The sequence below is a fragment of the Elgaria multicarinata genome, chromosome 2, assembly GCF_023053635.1.
Source record: "Elgaria multicarinata webbii isolate HBS135686 ecotype San Diego chromosome 2, rElgMul1.1.pri, whole genome shotgun sequence".
Taxonomy (NCBI): Eukaryota; Metazoa; Chordata; class Lepidosauria; order Squamata; family Anguidae; genus Elgaria; species Elgaria multicarinata.
The window spans coordinates 93,754,110-93,771,835 of NC_086172.1; the positions used below are offsets into that span (position 1 = coordinate 93,754,110).

The window sequence follows — 17,726 nt, forward strand, 5'->3', positions numbered from 1 at the left end:
TAAGCAGGTTCCTTCATAAGTTAAATTCTGAATATTGGAATGGCTTTGGCAACAGAATGTTACCCTTTATTATAGCAAAGATTTCAATTTTGATGGAAGAGGAGAAAAGTCTATAAAGTGAAGCAACATTCTGTTTTAGGTTTTTGGGTTTTTTGGTAAAACACAATGGAGAAAAAACATTAGCCCAACATGGGTATTTGCCTCTTCCTACCTGCCCCCTCCCAACCCCATGAATATTAGCAACTTTGGAGAGGAAGCAACTTCACTTGCAAAAATGGTTTGAGAAAAGAGTTTAATTCCCCCTCCCCAGCACTACTGCCACGAACTAGTTAACCACCTATCACAGCTATTTAAACCTTTTAAAAAAAGGTATGAGTTCCAGTCAGGGCTGGTGCCAGACTATTTTGCGCCCTAGGCAGGTGAGCTGCTTTCACCCCACCCCCACCCCTGCGTACCTGGGCGAGGGGTGCCATCTTGCCCGCCCAGCCGAAACAAAGCCAGGACGCTGGGATGGGGGGGGGCGGGCAGGTATGGCTTCACTTCAGCTGGGTGGGCTCCCAGCCGAAGTGAAGCCAGGACGCTGGGGTTGGGGGGGCCGGTGGGCGGGTGGCTACGGAATGGCGCACCCCACCGGAAGCTGCTCTAGGAGAGCGACTTCTGGGCGCACCGTTCCGAAGCTGCCCGCCCGCCCCAGCATCCTGGCTTTGCTTTGGCTGGGCATCCACCCAACCGAAGCAAAACCAGGACGCTGGAGTGTGTGTGTGTGTGTGTGGCTTCGCTTTGGCTGGGTGGGTGCCCAGCCAAAGCGAAGCCAGGACGCTGGGGCGAGCGGGTGGCTTCGGAACAGCGCACGCGGAAGCTGCCCTCTCAGAGCCACTGTGTGGTTCTGGGTGCAGCGTTTGGCGCCCCCCCTTACCTTGGTGTTCTAGGCGGCCGCCTGAGTGGCCTCTATGGTAGCACCGGCCCTGGTTCCTGTCACAGATCTCTTCCATAACACGTAGTTTGGCCCTCCTCTGTGAGAACTGGTGACTGTCCAAACACGTTGGATGCTTTTGAAGAGAGTTTAATACTTGGTGAATTTGAATGTCTTATTTATTAGTTTAGTGGAATGTAGAATCAATTATAAGACCAATGATGAAATTTATTTAAATCTTATTGAAATCAATAGGATGAGAGATATTTAAACATGTGAAATTAGTGGGATTTAAAGTCCTCAGTTGCACCCTAGTGTTCATACTTTGGACTTTCTTCTCCAGGAGGTCTGTGTGCTGCTGGTTGTGGGGGCCAGAATGGGCCTTTTCAGGTGGGGCCATGGATCCACAGGATCCTAAGCCTCCTTGTTCCTCTGACATGCCCTGAAATTACACCTGCCTTGGAAGTGTCTAAAAATGGGGTGCGTCTTAGAATCGCGGGTGTGTCTTTGGTTTGTTTTTTTTTCTGTTGGTGGTACTGAAATTAGTGTGCATCTTACAATTGATGGTGTCTTACCATCGAAGAAATACGGTCGTTAATTCGCTTCCACTGGTTTCAGTTGGGAGTAAAATGTTCCTCCCACACAACCCCCATTTGCAAAGAAACTTGCAAAACTCCTTCCCAACTTGCTGTAGTGAACCAGTAGGTGGCAGATGTGTCAGTGATCTTATTTACACATAATGAGAAGCCACCATGGCTCCGCAGTGCTTCTTGTTGTGGTGGCTGCTGCCATTTTGAATATTTTGACAAACCACCCAGATCTCATGGGCTGTTTTAGGGTTGCAGCAACTCCCTTGCAAGCTACAGAGCTCCCTTGCCGTGCCCCGAATATTCAAATTGGGAGTTGCTGCTGCAATGAGAAGCTTCATGGGGAAATTAATCCACAGTGGCGTGTTGTTACATGTGAACTGGGCCAGATACTCCTTTGTGGATCTCTCCCTCCACATACTTTAACTCTCTTGATTATTCAGCTGTCATTATTTTTACATAATTTAACAACTTTATCTTTTGTAATTCCAAATGGGTGAAAATGTATGTGCTGAAAAGGAAAGGGCTAACTATATATGTGAGTGGGTGTGTTTGGGTATGTGTATATATTACATATATTGCTTTAGTGAGTGAGGCATTTCTAGTTAAAATAAAGAATTAACAACACATTTCACAAATAGAGGAACCCTCACTTTAGACAAACCTCAGAGTAATTTCTACTCTGACCATTTATCACAGAGATATTTTTGCTGTAATCTGTTATTTCGTATTTTGTTTGCTTTTAAAACCTAAAGCATCCTGCAATACCAGAGTCAACTGGGGACAATGCAAAGCCAAGCCAGATCATAGTCTGATTATCTGACATTCATTTGAGGCAGTTTGAAGCAGGGCATAGGTGTCTATTTTTACATCCAGCATCAGTTTATACTTCTGTAGTAGTTTGACATTATAGTGGAATTTTAACATGCTGGTCGTGTGCTTATCTTATATATATTCAATGTTTGATGCTCTTTCTCTCACCAACTGGTTAATTTCTAACAATGGGCAAAGAGATGAGGCAATTCTTCAAACAGTATTTATGTGACAATGCAAAAAGATTCTCTTGGGTTGATGACTGGCCAGAGTGCTCATGATCACCAACAACCTGGAGAAATGTCAAGGTGTCCTTAGCTGACAAAAGAAGACCACACCAGATGGGCAATGTCTCCAAAGTGATCTCTAGATTGACAATTGTATTCAAGCAAGTAGAACCATATCTAGTTAAGTACCACTGTAGGACCATATCTTGTTGATTTTGTATTTATTTTTCTATATCACCCAATAGCTGAAACTCTCTGGGCAGTTCACAGAAATGAAAACCATAAGTACAGCATAAAGTATAACATGAAAGTTTAAAACCACAATATAAAACTGCAATACAAAAGTACAACCAGAATAAAACCTGAGCAGCAATGCAGACATGTAAAATACAGATTTAAAACAGCAGATAGTAAATTGCTAAAATACTGGGAAAATAAAAAGGCTTTCAGAAAGAGTACAATGTCCTTGTCCCAGAAAGAGTACAATGTAGGTGACAGGCCTGTTCCACAACCGGGTTGCCACAGCAGAGAACCCCCTCCCCCTTGGTAGCCACCCATCTCACTTCCTTTGGCAGGGGCTTATGGAGAAGGAGCCCTGAGGATGATCTTAGGGTCCGGAGGAGGAGATCCTTCAGATAACCTGGCCCAAACCATTTAGGGCTTTGAACGTAAATACCATCACTTTGAATCAGGCCCAGATGAGGATTGGCAGCAAGTGCAGCTGAAAAAATACTGGCTTAATGTGGACTCATTGGCCAGATCCCGTTAACAATCTTGCAGCCTGGTTTTGGACCAGCTAAAGTTTCCGGATCATTTTCAAAGGCAGTCCCACATATAACACTTTGCATTAATCAAGAAGAGAGGTTATCATAGCATGGATAATATAGGTAGTCTATCTATGTCCAGATAAAGATGTAATAGGTATATCAGCCTACTTAAATACTAGGACCATATCTAGGTTAAATACTGCTGTAGTTTATAGACATTTGAAGCTTAAACCAAGTGTAGGGAAGTTGTGGTTCTGTGTAGAGCTGTAATAAGCAGTAAGAAATTATATCAAGCTGGTCAGTTTATTTCTGGAAGCTCATCAGGGTTCCTTCCAATAGAAGTAGACTTTGTTGTATTTAAAAGGAAAGGCTATAATGCTATCAGGTTATACGGATCTTGTATATTCAGTCAGGGCTGGGGAATCATTCTGACATTTGTTGTGAACTAAATCCACTTCAAGGGAAATGAGATAACAGAACATCTGAGGTTCCTACTGCTTGTAAGGAATTACCTTGACAATCCATGGGCACTGGATTTTATGCCAAACTTACATACCTCATAGATACAGTTGTGACAGTGCATCCATCTTCTGGCATTCTGTGCCTGATAAATAATTGAAGAATATTAGCATGCTTGTTGGAGGCAAAAAGGGTCCACCTTTGGATGTTCAGTGGTGGGAGTAGTAGTCTCTTAAAAGGGTCATTGACCAAGTTCAATTCACTCTCCCCTTTATTTGGCTTTGTTGCAGAGTTCCTTGGAATGTACTGCTACTAAAAGACACAGTTATTACTTGGGCCAACAGAACAGGAGGATAGCTTTGATTGTTTACACTAGCTCTCTTGATGGTTACCAGTGTGGCCATAGTGTCTGTTTTGAACAGGAGATTTCCCCCCTTAGCTGAGACTGGATGTCTTCAAGGACTTGTTAAATACTTGTTCACTTGTTCACTTGAGAATATTTGTGTATAGTTGCTTATCCCATGCAGTTGACCAGGATCCCTAATGGATAAGCTCTTCCCATCTCAAAAAGACTGGAAGTTGTTATCACAGGTAATCTAATGAGTTTGCCAACTGGTATTCTCCTCCACCATTCCAGTGACTGGAATATGGCCATGACTCATATTCCATGGCCCTGTCATTTCAGCCAGGTTTTATGTGGCTGAAATGACACTTGCAAGGAAAGCAGAAGACTAAGAAGACTACTCTCCCTTACAAGCCTGCCTGTGCTTTAAGATCTTCAGGGGAAGCCCTTCTCTCAGTCCCACCATCATCACAGACATGCCTGGTGGGAACGTGGGAGAGGGCCTTCACAGTGGCTGCTCCAGTGCTCTGGGACTCTCTTCCCAGGGAAGCTAGACTGGTTCCCTCCTTGATGTGCTTTAGGAGGCAGGCAAAGATTTTCTTTGTTCCGGCAGGCCTTTGGTGAATAATTGGGACCTCTGCCTGTGCCAAGGACTTTTAAAACTGTCATTTTAAATGTTTAAATGTTTTAATATTGGAATATATTTAATATATCTTTAACTTTGTATATTTCTATTTATAGGTTTTAAATGTATATGTTTTAAATTTTGTAATGCTGCCTTGAGGCCCAGCATTGGATAAAAGGCGGGATATAAATAAATAAATAATAAGTAATTAATAAGAAGACAGTGGCTCACGGAAAGAGCTCTGTGGAAAATGCTAAGAATCCTAAAACCTCAGAGTTCATTTTTGACAACAGCCTTTCCTCCCTTTTCAGTGATATTCCATGTTGGATTAGATGTATGAACACTCTAAGATGTTGTATTTTCTCAAAGGCTGAATCAAGAAGAATTACCAACTTTTACTTATTAGCAACTTGGGTGCTTTGTACAAGTGAAAACATGAATAATACCCTTGCACTTTCAGAACAAAATAAACATGAAATACACATTTTTAAAGCTCTTTCACTGCCACAGTGGCCAAAGTGGTTAGCCAAATAATTGCATAAACTTGCAATCCTAAATACACAGTCTAGGGAATAGGTCCAGTTGATGTTAATGGGACTTACTTCTGAGTTAACATTCATAGGGTTGCACTGCATATCATCTAACACCAATAAATATAGCACATTTACAGTGAGTATTTCTACAGTTTAATATCTACCTTTTAAAATAAAATGTAATATAGGTCCTTTTAAAAACAGCAGATAAAGTTGATTTGAAGTAGGCTAAAGTGAATCAATATGAATCTAATCTGTTGTATAATTGGGTTTTAGTTTGCTTCAATGTAGAGTTCATTAAAAAGGCTTAAGTGCATGCTAAATTGCAAGGTAGAATGGAATGTTATTCACGAAACAAAAAACCTACAGTTTACAAAACAACATTAAGGCTCTAGAGCTTTCAACCAAGCACCAAAAAGCAGGGAAAATGGGAGTTAAGGAGGCAGAAATTCTCATTCTCCCAAAGCAGATAAACCATGAGGATAGGATGGAGAATATGATATGCAGAGGTGACTGTGGGGTTGTGAAAAACTGATGATGAACAACTTAGGGCCATCTACTTCTCTTTGTTTAGAGCATCTCCTCATGTTGAGAGTTGCAACCCAACACATCTGATGGGCACCAGGTGTTTGTATTTGGATCAACCTGAAAAATCGTTCTACTGGAATTAAAAATCCTCGATTAATTCTGGAAGCACACAAGATGACACAGGAAAATATTCTATATTAGAATAAGTTACAGTTTACTTATTCTAATATAAGTAAATAAGTTATAGCTCATTTTATGCTACATGCCTTTTCTTCCTGTTTGGATCTCAAAGTAGCAGATCGTGATCAAGTTCGTGGTCAAGTTTCAAGCCTGCAGTACAGGCTGCATTTCCATCCATAGATATTTATTCAAAAGTAAGACCCACTGTATTTCCTTGGTTCTTGAGAAGCAACATACTTGCTTTTAGATTTTCCAGTCTCAGCACTCTGTGTGCTATGTATGCCTGCTCTGTCTGTCCATATAGTTTCCTGCAAGGCCCAGCCAGGGGTGGAGGGTTGGATTCCATCAAATTCAACTGAGAGTGGTTGCTGTAGAACATGGTGAGGCCAGACCCAGCCAGGCAACTTTATGGCCTGTTAGTCCCTCCGTTTGGTAGCCTGCAGGAGCACCTGCATCATAAAGCAAATGGGCTTATGAGAACTGTTATTATGGTCTGCCGCTTTGTTTGCTTTTAGTAGTCTGTGGTTTAGATCTCTTCAGAAGGGAGAATAGTGTTATGTGGTTGGGGTCAGTCCAAATTATCTCTAGAGATCCCTTACTCAGTGCCTCTGATCACAAAGTGATTGAGGATTTCCCCCAACTCTGTAACTCTTGAAGTTACTAGGCCTGTTGGAAAATGATTTTAAACATCAGCAGGAAAACAGTGAATACCCCTTTTAACTTGTTGAACCAATGAAAACATACCACACAAGAAGTGGTATAAAGAAAAGAAAAAGAAAAAGAAAACCAGATACGGACATGAAATGTGAAACATACAATGCTTAGGAAGAAAATACATGTGGACACTATGCAAAATACACTACAGTTTAACTGTTTCTAAGACCTATTAGAAAAACAGTGTGACTAGGCCAAAAACAATGTTGTAGGTCCAGAAGCATTTTGAAATGTTTCAAAGTTGTTCTTAAAACTTACACCAGCACAAACTAGTTAAATGAAGTATTTGAAGCTCTCAACTTTATAGCAGTATGGTCCAAACTGTTAGGAAAAAAAGGAAGGGAGCAGTATGGGGGGGGGGGATTAAAAGGATGTATAGCTACCTTTTTCAAAGCCAAGGGAAAACATGCTCCAAAATAAAAAAAAATAAATAGAACTTTTCTTCTCTCAAAAGGGAGGCAAGAACCAGGCTGAGTTTGCTTCTCAGACTTCAGACAGCAAAACTCTCTTCCTTCAAGGAAAGCCAGGCCTGCTTATGAAGTAAAGTTTCACTCCTATCCAATTCCATATCTTCCTTGTGGTAGGGTCTGGTCATGCTGAGGGGATTGCACGAACACACACAGGTCACAGAAATTCACAGCTGCTGCTTTTGCTACTTTTACTCCAGATGACAATTATTCCCTCCTCTCCCTCAATATTCTGAGTGCTGTGTTATGAGCTTCCGTAGGCTTTCATTAGCAAAAAAATTTTTTAAAACTAAATTGAATTTTTTTAAACAAGAAATTCCATTCCACCTAGTAGAGTAGAAAGGGAGTCCGGAAATGGAAATGATTGACACATGGCGGCCATCCTGGCCCGGCCAGAGGCAGGCACAAATAGTTGCCAATACTTTTTCAAAACCCTTTTGTGTGACCGAGGTTCCCCCCTTTCCCCCCTCTTAACTGCCCTTTCTCCTTCAATCTTTAACCAATCTTCCTGAAATTTTCATGTTGTGTAAAATGGGCATTTTTTTCTGACACATGTAAATTTCAGGAAGATTGGTGAAAAAATCTCAATTTTATGAATGTTAGAATAACCAACCCCCTCCAATTATCCTATTTTAATAGTAGAATGCTTTCCCCACTGTTGAACCTTAGCTAAGGAAGCATGACTGTGCATCCTTAAATACTGTTCCGTGTCAAGCTGCCATGTCTATCTCTACTTGGTATGACAATCACTGGGAGAAAGGTACTTCCCTTTCACAAGCTTAATATGATCATTATTACGCCATAGTGGTAAATATAGTTGAAATGCTCAAAACTAAATACTAGTCAGGGCCAGTCAAAGAAATTTTGCTGCCTGAGGCACAGCAGCAAATGTCTCACATCCACCTAAGTCAAGGTGCCTAGTATCCAAAGCCAGCCAAGTTATTTTGGCACATGAGATAGAAAATATCACAAACACCTGTCCTTGACAATAACAAATTACACAACTAACAATTTGCTGCTGTGTCATGACACCCAAAATCTGTGTGAGGTGTACGCCTGACTCTGCCTGTTGGTTGGGCCAGCTTTGATATTTGTCCAGTGCTCTTTGTGCTTTGGAAATCTCTTTATGCTAAAGCACTGTCAGCTCTGACAATAGTGATTACATGTTCAGAAGGAGAGAGTAAAACACGGGAACAGTGAGGGCATGGGGAGAGAAGCATGCTGGATCTGCTGAGATAATGTGTTTGGTTTTGTGTAGGGTCTTGCAGTTCAGTAGTGTAGGGTTCAGTAGTGTAGTTTTGTGTAGGGCCTTGCAGTTCCCTGTGAACAATCTTGGGTGTTAGATGCTGTTTCTTTTCCCTGACAGCAGCATGCATAAGATTGGATGCAAAACTGCAATTGTCCTTGAAATTTCTTTCCATGTATTGCTAATCCTTTCTGGATTAGGATGATTTTTAATAGATCTGCATAACTGCTGTCACCATTGAAATCTTCTGTGCCCTGTTGCTAAATTGGGCATGCTTGAAGTTAAACATTTATTTTCAAAAGTTCATGGGAGTATGGCATGTTTTAATAACATTTTGCCAACTCAGTTATTGTCTTTAGGTGTCTTGTGGATGTGTAGCCACATTGCTAGCATTGCATTTTTCTAACAATGCAGCTAGAAAGATTTCAGTTCAGTGTAGGGGATGGAAGGAACCAACCAGTGAGTTTTCAAGGAAGTTCTAATTGTGCTGTACAGTTCTCATGATAAAATGTTGGGAAACAGTTGGCTTGTGTTTCAATAAAGAAAGGACCAAAACAAATATTAAGGCGACACTGTTGTTTACAAAGCAACGGTGCATCAAAAGGTTTGTATATGAGGTGGCAGACCTAGGTATTTTAGAAGCAGGGCAATAGTACTTTTTAATATATTTTTTAAAAGAGAATTAATAGAGGTTCAAGCCTTCCTAGAAGTATAATATTGCCAGGATTCGATCATTTCTGTCTGTCTCTTCTGCCAAGACGCTTGTTCATGCACTGGTTATTTCTTGGTTGGACTACTGCAACCTTCTTCTCACATCAGTCCGTTGGTCTCGGTCCACCACTCTGCCGCTAAGATCATCTTCTTGGCTCGCCGCTCTGATCATATTACTCCACTTCTGAAATCTCTTCATTGGCTTCCAATTCACTTCAGAATCCAATATAAACTTCTTCTGTTGACCTTCAAAGCTTTTCACGGTCTAGCTCCTTCCTATCTCTCCTCTCTCATCTCACACTATTGCCCCGCTTGTGCTCTTCGTTCCTCTGATGCCATGTTTCTCACCTGCCCAAGGATCTCTACTTCCCTTGCTCGGCTTCGTCCATTTTCTTCTGCTGCCCCTTACGCCTGGAACGCTCTTCCAGAACATTTGAGAACTACAAGTTCAACCGCAGCTTTTAAAGCTCAGCTAAAAACTTTTCTTTTTCCTAAAGCTTTTAAAACCTGATGTTGTTTGGACTCTATACTGTTAGTTTTACCCTACCCAGTGCCTGTTTGCATTCTCTTCCCCTCTGTTTTACTCTGTACAGCACCATGTACATTGATGGTGCTATATAAATAAATAAATTAATAATAATAATAATAATAATAATAATAATAATAATAATAGAAGTAAACCTTTCTGACTTATAAGCCATTAACTATATTTTAGATGATGCTAATTTTTCAATTGAGAGGAAAGGGCAGTCTGTACATGCTCATAGGCATCTCTTGGCTTGTCCCAGCTCTGAGCCAGTGCATTGAAACCAAACTCTGGATATGAGCTTTGTCTGCAGTGAAACCTTGGCAGTTGAGCAGAGGTAGGATTTGCTTAATAGGGTGTGTACATAACGCATGCTTTGAAAATGGTTTGTGAATTTAAACTGAGACCACAAGCAGCTGCTGTAGTTTTACAGCAGCCGTGTAATGCAAATAACACAGTAAAAGCAAGTCGATAATGGTCCATATTATGTTCTCCAGTGAGCGGCATAATAAAATATTTAGAGAACAAAACTGCTAGTAACAATTGGCAGAGGTTGTTGTCTGGCATGGTGTTGTGGGGAGCACTTGGTGTAACTCCTAATTTCCGTTTTTGAGAACCACTTGTTACAAAAAATGTCCTCATATCCATAGGTGAGGTCCTTTGATAAATCATATGGTTAGCATTTTGACAAATGGTTCAGGCATAGAAGTGCATCTCAATTTTAGGATGCAAGGATAGAATTGTATGACTTCATGTATTCTCGGTACCTATATGCTTTGTTCCCAGAATTGTGGACAGTTTTTAATTTTGTTTTTCTCGATGAAGACTGTCTTTGTACAAGTGCACATCCTGAAGCCTTTGATCAAGTAAGCGTGTTCAAAAAGAGGAGAGAAAATCTTTAGATGGGATCATGTAGTAGACAAAACTGGTAAATGGGTTTATAAACAGAGTAGCACAAATGCAGTATAACTAAGAAAATGAAAGGGTGGACAGGGTAAGTGGGAGAGGCTGTGGTCTTGAAAGAGACAAGGTGGAGGAAATTATCTGGAAGTGTATCCAGGACTTCTACTCACGCTAATTGTTTTGTATCTGCTCAGTGAGATGCAAGCTTTGTGTGAGAAAACAAGGATTTCTCCCTCACATGCAATTGTGGCACTGGAGCCATGCTTTTTTGTGAACCGCCCAGAGAGCTTCGGCTATTGGGTGGTATAAAAATGTAATAAATAAATAAATAAAATAAAAATATGTGTGCTTCTCTAGGCAAGCTATTTATAGCACACTCATGACTGGTCAATCACAGAAGTTTCTGGATGGATTATATGATGCTGTAAACAAAAACAAACAGGACATCTTCCCGTGGTTCCACCCACTTACTCCATTTTTTAAAAAATCAAGAGATAAACCGGAATAAACCCTTAATGGTGTGAAATCGGCAGTGTGTAAAGCTGACATTGTGCTATAAACTTGCTGAGGAAGGACTTTCCCCGCTATCAGAGGGAGAAGAGGGTAAAATGCCTCCCTGAAAGAAAGGGAGGCAGATCTGGCTTACTCTCAAGTAAAGATCCTTCATTGTGCTAGTTTAGAGTTGTGCTTGTGACTCTTTTTATTTTCTTCTTTCTGTTTGTGGTAGTAGTCCCCCCCCATGTGTCTACTCAGAAGTAAGTCCCATTGTTTTCAACGGGGCTTATTCCCAAGTAAATGTGCTGAGGATTGCAGACTTACAACACATTTATTTATTTATTGCATTTATATACCGCCCCATAGACGAAGCTCTCTGGGTGGTTTACAAAAGTTAAAAATAGGAAACATTAAAAACAAATATACAAAGTTTAAAAACATAAAAAGCATAAAAAGAGTATCCTTATAAAAACATGACCCTCCACTCCTGCTCCTTTGCACACATGCCAGGGAGGGAGGGAGGCACTCCATCAAAACATTTCTGTTGTTTAAAGGAGCCCTGGGAAACAGCAGGATCTTCCCCCATGTCACCCCTCTCCTGCCATGCAATGCAGCCCATATCAATCCTGCCAAAGAACCAGGAAGCACAACAGCCCCGGATAAACAATGTGATTTCCTTCCAAACAAACCTAAGTTGTATTTAAATAAAAGCTTTTCACTGAGATCTCTCAGGCTGTGGCCTCTCTCTCCTCAGGCCAGAAGCAGTGGGTGTTGCCCTCAAACACTTCCTGGTTCCTCCCAGGAAGCACAACCCACTCAGGCTGAATCCAGTGCTCCTTTCATATTGTTACAATGTGGAGAAATTTTGAAGTATACCGGGACTGAGGCCCTGCATTCCTTAGAGGCTGTTTGCTTTAGTTATTTTCAGTTGCAACCATTTGTGTAGTTTATGCCAAGGGCATATAGAAAAAGAAGTTCCCTCCACCTTCACTGGAGACTAATCAAATGGTTCAGATTTTTTCAAATTCAGCTGGCTGTGCTCAAACAGGTGTGTGGCAACTGCTCTTTGTTTGTTTGTTTTTTAAACAGTGTATTAAGATTTAAACTAGTCCGTTTATCCTATGGATTTTTCAGGTTATTTCTGTATGTAATATGACTTGCTCTCACGCAATGGAAAACTCCACAGACATCTTACAGTCTACATTATGAGAGCAAGATGGGGATGTGTGCGAGAGAGGGAAAGAAAGAAGAAAAATTGAGGTATTATTAGGACAGAGGGACCAAAGGTGTATTTTGGAGGAAGGGGGGGGGGGCAAAGATGTTTAGGAAACAGTTGCTGAAGAAGTGGTCCTCTAATGTAATGACCTTGCTCAGATGAAACTATCTTGAATAGACTGAGCTGTATGTTTAGTTTCCAACCCCATCTGCCCAACTGCCTTTCTAATGGTGAAGCCTGCAGCTGATTCCCACTTCTGAGGTGTTATCTGAACAACAGGAGGCCCTCATTTGCTCAGGATCACTGGACATGGTTAGCCCTTTTCTGTCTTCTCACTTACTTGCATTTTTGCCCTAAGCATTAACGCTTTCAGATGCAAATCTTTCCAGCGCTGTTCTTTCGCTGGCCTGTACTTCTCCCTTTCTTAAAAATATTAGATATAATAAAATATATATTTGAGCAGAGCATAGAGACTGTTTGTGTGTGTGTGTGTGTGTGCGTGTGTGTGTGTATTTAACCTTCATGCCTAATTGTGTAACCCATTATAAAGTGTTGATGCTTTGTTCCTAAATTCTCTACATGAGGTGGTGTGCATTAAAGTGTATTTATACTTTTTCGGATTAATTAGCTGTGACCTTACGAACTGCTGTCCTTGTTTAATTGGTGTCTCCAAAGCACAGTAATGGCATAAATCATCTGATAATGAGATTCAGAGCTCAATGCAGACATATAATAGCACTGCATTGATAACAGCAAATAAAATTTGTTGATTCTATATTGGGTTATAGCTTATTTTTTTCTGGACCTACTCCCATGCCTTCAACAGCAGCCCAGAAGTTAAGCAGGTAACCCATTACTTAGTTTCATTCTGAAAAAAGTCGCATTTGTTGAATTTGTGCTGCTATTAAACCCAAGACAGGTTAAACCCAGGAGGAAAAAACAGTGCTAATCCTAGTTGTAACAGATTTGATATGCTTGGATTTAGGGTTGATTGAAATGGTTGGCAGTACTGAAGCAGCTGCATTCAGATGCAATGCCAAACTGTGCCTTAACTCTCAGGCTCACATGCTGCAGTTTCCTAAAGGACTTCAGGTTTATGGGCAAACCATAGTTTGCTGTTGCATTGCAAATACACCTGTAATTTGTTCAGATCACAGTTTGCCTGCAAACCAGTACCAGAGGCGATCTAGGCTAGGTTTTCTCAAACTATATTTGTCATGTTTGTGTGTGAGATGAGGAGCAGGAGGAGAGACTGGCTCACTGCTGCTCGTTCATATAATGCTAATAATATTAGCATTATATGGTTTGGCACTGCACCCTGCATTAACCTGCATTAAAATTAGCGTGTTATTTTTTTGAATTTCGGCAGTTTTGAACATTCAGTATTGCTCAGTGGTATGCGGTGGCAAAGAATGCTTGATAGTGTAGACATATCATCCAGTTGCTCTAAGTGGTAGGAATTTTAGGTGCTGCCTGCCTCTCACAGGGGTTAGTTCAAGTGAGAAGAAAATATGGAAACTTATGGCATTTTTGTAATTGTTTTTGCAGTGTGTGTGTGTAAGCAAGCACCCAGACAAAAACAGCTTCAAAGGTTTAGTGTAGTATCACCCCCCACCCCCACAATCCATACAGAATTAATTGGAGCACCACTCCCTTCCCTCCACATTGCTTCTTGCCAGCAAGCTGCAAGAATTCTCTCCATCACTCATGATCAGATGTTGTTTTTTTCTCCAGCTTGGAACCAAACAGTGAGATTTGTCTGGTCCTGAGCCATCAGCCGTCATTGCTCGTTTAAGGAAGCATTTACTAGCTACTGATGCTGATGAAAGAATCACCTACATAAAAACCTCAGGTTCTCTGTTCCATTTTGCATCGTCAACGATGTATTTCTCTCGAGCACAGAATGTCCGTGTGTAGATGATGTATGTAGTAGATCCTTAGGGAAAGTAAACTCAAAGATGTGATATGGCAGATCATCTAAATACTCTGTCATAGGCTGCCTTGCTAACTGTTTCAACAAGCATTTATATCCCACTATCCTGCTAAACTTGGAAACTTTCAATGTATCCATAATATAGCACTGATAAAACAGTATTATGCAAAAGTGCAATAAAATATTTGCAGAATGTATATTGTCACACTTCATCTCCCCTACCGTGTACTAAAATAAATTGTATTGATAGGTGTGGGGTAGGTTGTAATCTCCCCAAAGAGTCTTAGAAATAATATAATTTTGAAATTTGGAAAGCCTTTGCACAAAACCCCCTCATGGTTGCAGTTCCGAGGTTTACCAAACTCGAATCAAATGCATTTTTATTTGCAGCTCCATCTTTCAAAACCATCAATTGTGAACAATCCAGTGGGAGTGGTACAGGTTTTCAATCCAAGCTGGTGCTTTGTATTCATTTCTATTTTCAGGGTAGTGTTACTGGTATCCATGCCCATGTTCTGAAAAGAAAACAAGGGCCTTGCAACAAAGTCCCTTTTGTTTGCTCAAGAACTAAAACAGCTGCATACAAACCAAACAATAAAAATAAACTCCTGCCGAACTACCTTCTAACACACGGGGGTTCTGGAGAGAGGAAACCAGGGATATTTAGAGGCATAAAGTGACTCATTGTGCGAGCAAAAGAATGTTATAAGGCCAGTCTGTGGCTTGGAGTTGCATCTGTTACCTTTCTAGGCAGTACTGAGGGGCATTTAGGAAGGAAGATATTTTTTAAAAAATTGAATAATGCTTAATACTGTGACTACATTGTACTAGACTAACTTTCAACTTTCAGTCCAATCTATAAGTTAGTTAGACCAAAGAAGTTGGATTTGTTCCCACTGACACTCTTAAATAGAATTTTAACCAATATAAAAGGAAAACATAATTTTGGGGTCATTGTATTGATTTTGTGTTATTTGTTGAATAAGCACATCTAAATATTTTCTATTCACAGCTGTTGACCTGCATAACAAATAGCATTTTTTAAAAAAAGTCTTACAGCACTTTGAATTATACTAATATCTTGCAGTATTGTCCCATGCTTGTATTTCTGACATTCTGTAGAGTGGACAGGGTTACACTGTAAAACGGATAGCTATGAAATATGTATTTCTTTTGGAATTGACTTCCTAGAAAGAACTTATATGTAAATTATATGTGTTAAATAGCTGAAACTTGTAACTTGGTTTATGATTCAAAATCCCTCTTAACTGAAGATAACTATAAAGTAACAAAATGCCCATTATGTAACCTCACATTTAAACACTAGGTTAGTAGTGATAGGCGACCAGGAATTGCATGAAGGCAAGTGAGTGAGCTGGTAGAGGATGGATGGAGCACTCTGTCCATCCTCTGCACCCAGGATAGAAAAAAGTGGCTTGCTAGTCCAGGGAAGGCCCTTCCTCCCCATGTAGCATAGAAATTCAGCTCTTCGCCCCTTCTTTGCCAGCTCCTAGCAGGCTGGTGATTATTTTTTGCAAGCCAGTAACTTTTGTGGGCATATTTAGCAGGCTGATTTTGTGAATATTTCATTTGCTTTAAATATTCTTCCTCTTGTGTGTGTGTGTGTTTTTTTCCAGGTCAGTTTCATGAATTCAAAAGAAACTTACCAGTGATTTCTGGGTCCTGGGGTTGGTTTTCTTGTGTTTTTGTAAGTATTGCTATGTTTTAATATTTATTTGCACCTGCTAAGAAGCATATATGTGTGTGTGTGTGTGTGTGTGTGTGTTCATCTTTAAAATGTTATACATTGATTTTGTACTTCAAGTGCCCAAGGTTATGTATATAATATAAAATCATGGTTAAAACTGATAGCATATAATTGTGGATGCAATCATGTTTGCTCCATGCATGGAGCAGATCCATTCAAGGCCTCTTGCCCCACATGTCACCTTGGTACCCAGCCACACACTACATTGCAACCAGAGAATTCACTTCAAGAGAGGTCTTCCCATGCTACACGTGGAGAAATTCAACAATTCATTCCTCTTCAGACTCTACATGCAGAGGGGAGGTGTATATAACTCATTAGTAGAGCACTTGTTTTGCAGGCTGTTCCATTCCTGGCTTAGGTCCGAGTAAACATGCTTAAGATCACAATGCAGAGTATGGTTATAATTTGACACTGAATTCAAATTCCATTTTAAAACCATGGTTATGCCATTCTGGCTTAATGCATTCAAAATAAGTAAAAAGGATTTATATACAATAGTAAAAACTCCTATTCCATAATATATTTATAGTGTGTGCAATGGGGAAAATTGTCAAAACTTTTATGGCAAGCACAACAATATCTAAAGAATGTAATACATAACTTAATAGCCTTAAAGAAAGTGCATTGACTATGATCTCCATTGTGAGACTAGTATATGTATGTATTTACTCATATTTGATTAATCTGGAATAGGAGAGAGGAATCTTAAGAACTGCTACCTCCAAAAGACAAGTTGGCTGAGGAAGAAATGTTGATCTACGGAATGTCAACACTGCACTTTTTCACATAAGAGTTTCTTTCTGGTTTTGGTCAAATGGGATGAGAAGACATAGGTGACCAAGCAAACAGCATTCAGATAGCAGTGGGCAAGCTTTGTGGTTTATACATTGAATAACGAAGCATTATATGGAATAAGACTGTTATTGATTTTGTAAAGTCAACATAAAAATCTCATCGACTTAATTTTATTAGGATTGCATCCAAGATAAAATACATCTACCTTTGAATTCTTTAAAGTGGTACTCGCAACACAAGGTTAACTGTGCAATTCTATACATGCCTACTGAGAAGTAAGTCCCTAGTAAGCTCCCTAGTAAGTGTATTTAGGATAGCCCAAGGCATATTGTTAGAGTTGTGATCGAAGCAAATCTTACAGTTCAGCAGACTATTCTTGCTCTATTGTATAAAAGCTTTATTGTATTGTTTAGGAAGCCTTTATATGTCAAAGTTTAAATTCCCTTGAGGTATAGATAAAATCTACACTCTAAAATGGACTCTGGGCTGGTTTACACACTGGCAAGCATTGTGTCTTAAGTAATGTGAGGCAATATGGAAGTTCTATCTTGTGTTTTAAAATGTGCTGCATCATTCACACTTGTGAGTCTTTATGAGATGCTGCAGTTGTTAAGGGATAAACATTGCACATGTGAGCCAGCCTTCATGTCTGGCCTAATGTATTATAAATGGTATGCACATAAATGGCACCATTGTTGGAGTTTTCCAATGAAATCAAAGAAATGACATTGTCTGAACCAACAAAATGTCATTTCAAAACAAATGGCATGCAACATGGTGATGTTTGTTTTATTTAACAATAGTTGCTCATAGAGCTTTAAATTCAAATTCTAAGATTTACAAAATCCCCTTTTAAGTAGTCTGTATTCTGGCTCAAGAGATCCCATTACTACTCATGTTAGAGCAGCTGAGCCAATGGGCCGTGTAAGAACTGTAACCCTTCTAATTGTACAGACTAACGGTGACATGCAAAT

At 40.1% G+C, this 17,726-nt stretch overlaps 1 protein-coding gene across 6 annotated transcripts in view; it reads left to right on the forward strand.

Annotated features, from left to right (window-relative positions):
* SOX6 (SRY-box transcription factor 6) overlaps positions 1-17,726 on the forward strand; it is a 530,518-nt gene that overhangs the window by 66,258 nt on the left and 446,534 nt on the right. For 4 of the 6 annotated variants that reach the window (XM_063117232.1, XM_063117231.1, XM_063117230.1 and 1 more), the window contains exon 2: positions 15,824-15,894. The exons of 1 other annotated variant lie outside the window; for it this stretch is intronic. The gene's annotated coding sequence lies outside the window, so the exon portion shown is untranslated. Of the gene's footprint in view, positions 1-15,823; positions 15,895-17,617; positions 17,677-17,726 lie in introns of those variants that run through there. One more of the 6 variants, XM_063117235.1, reaches the window with a different exon arrangement.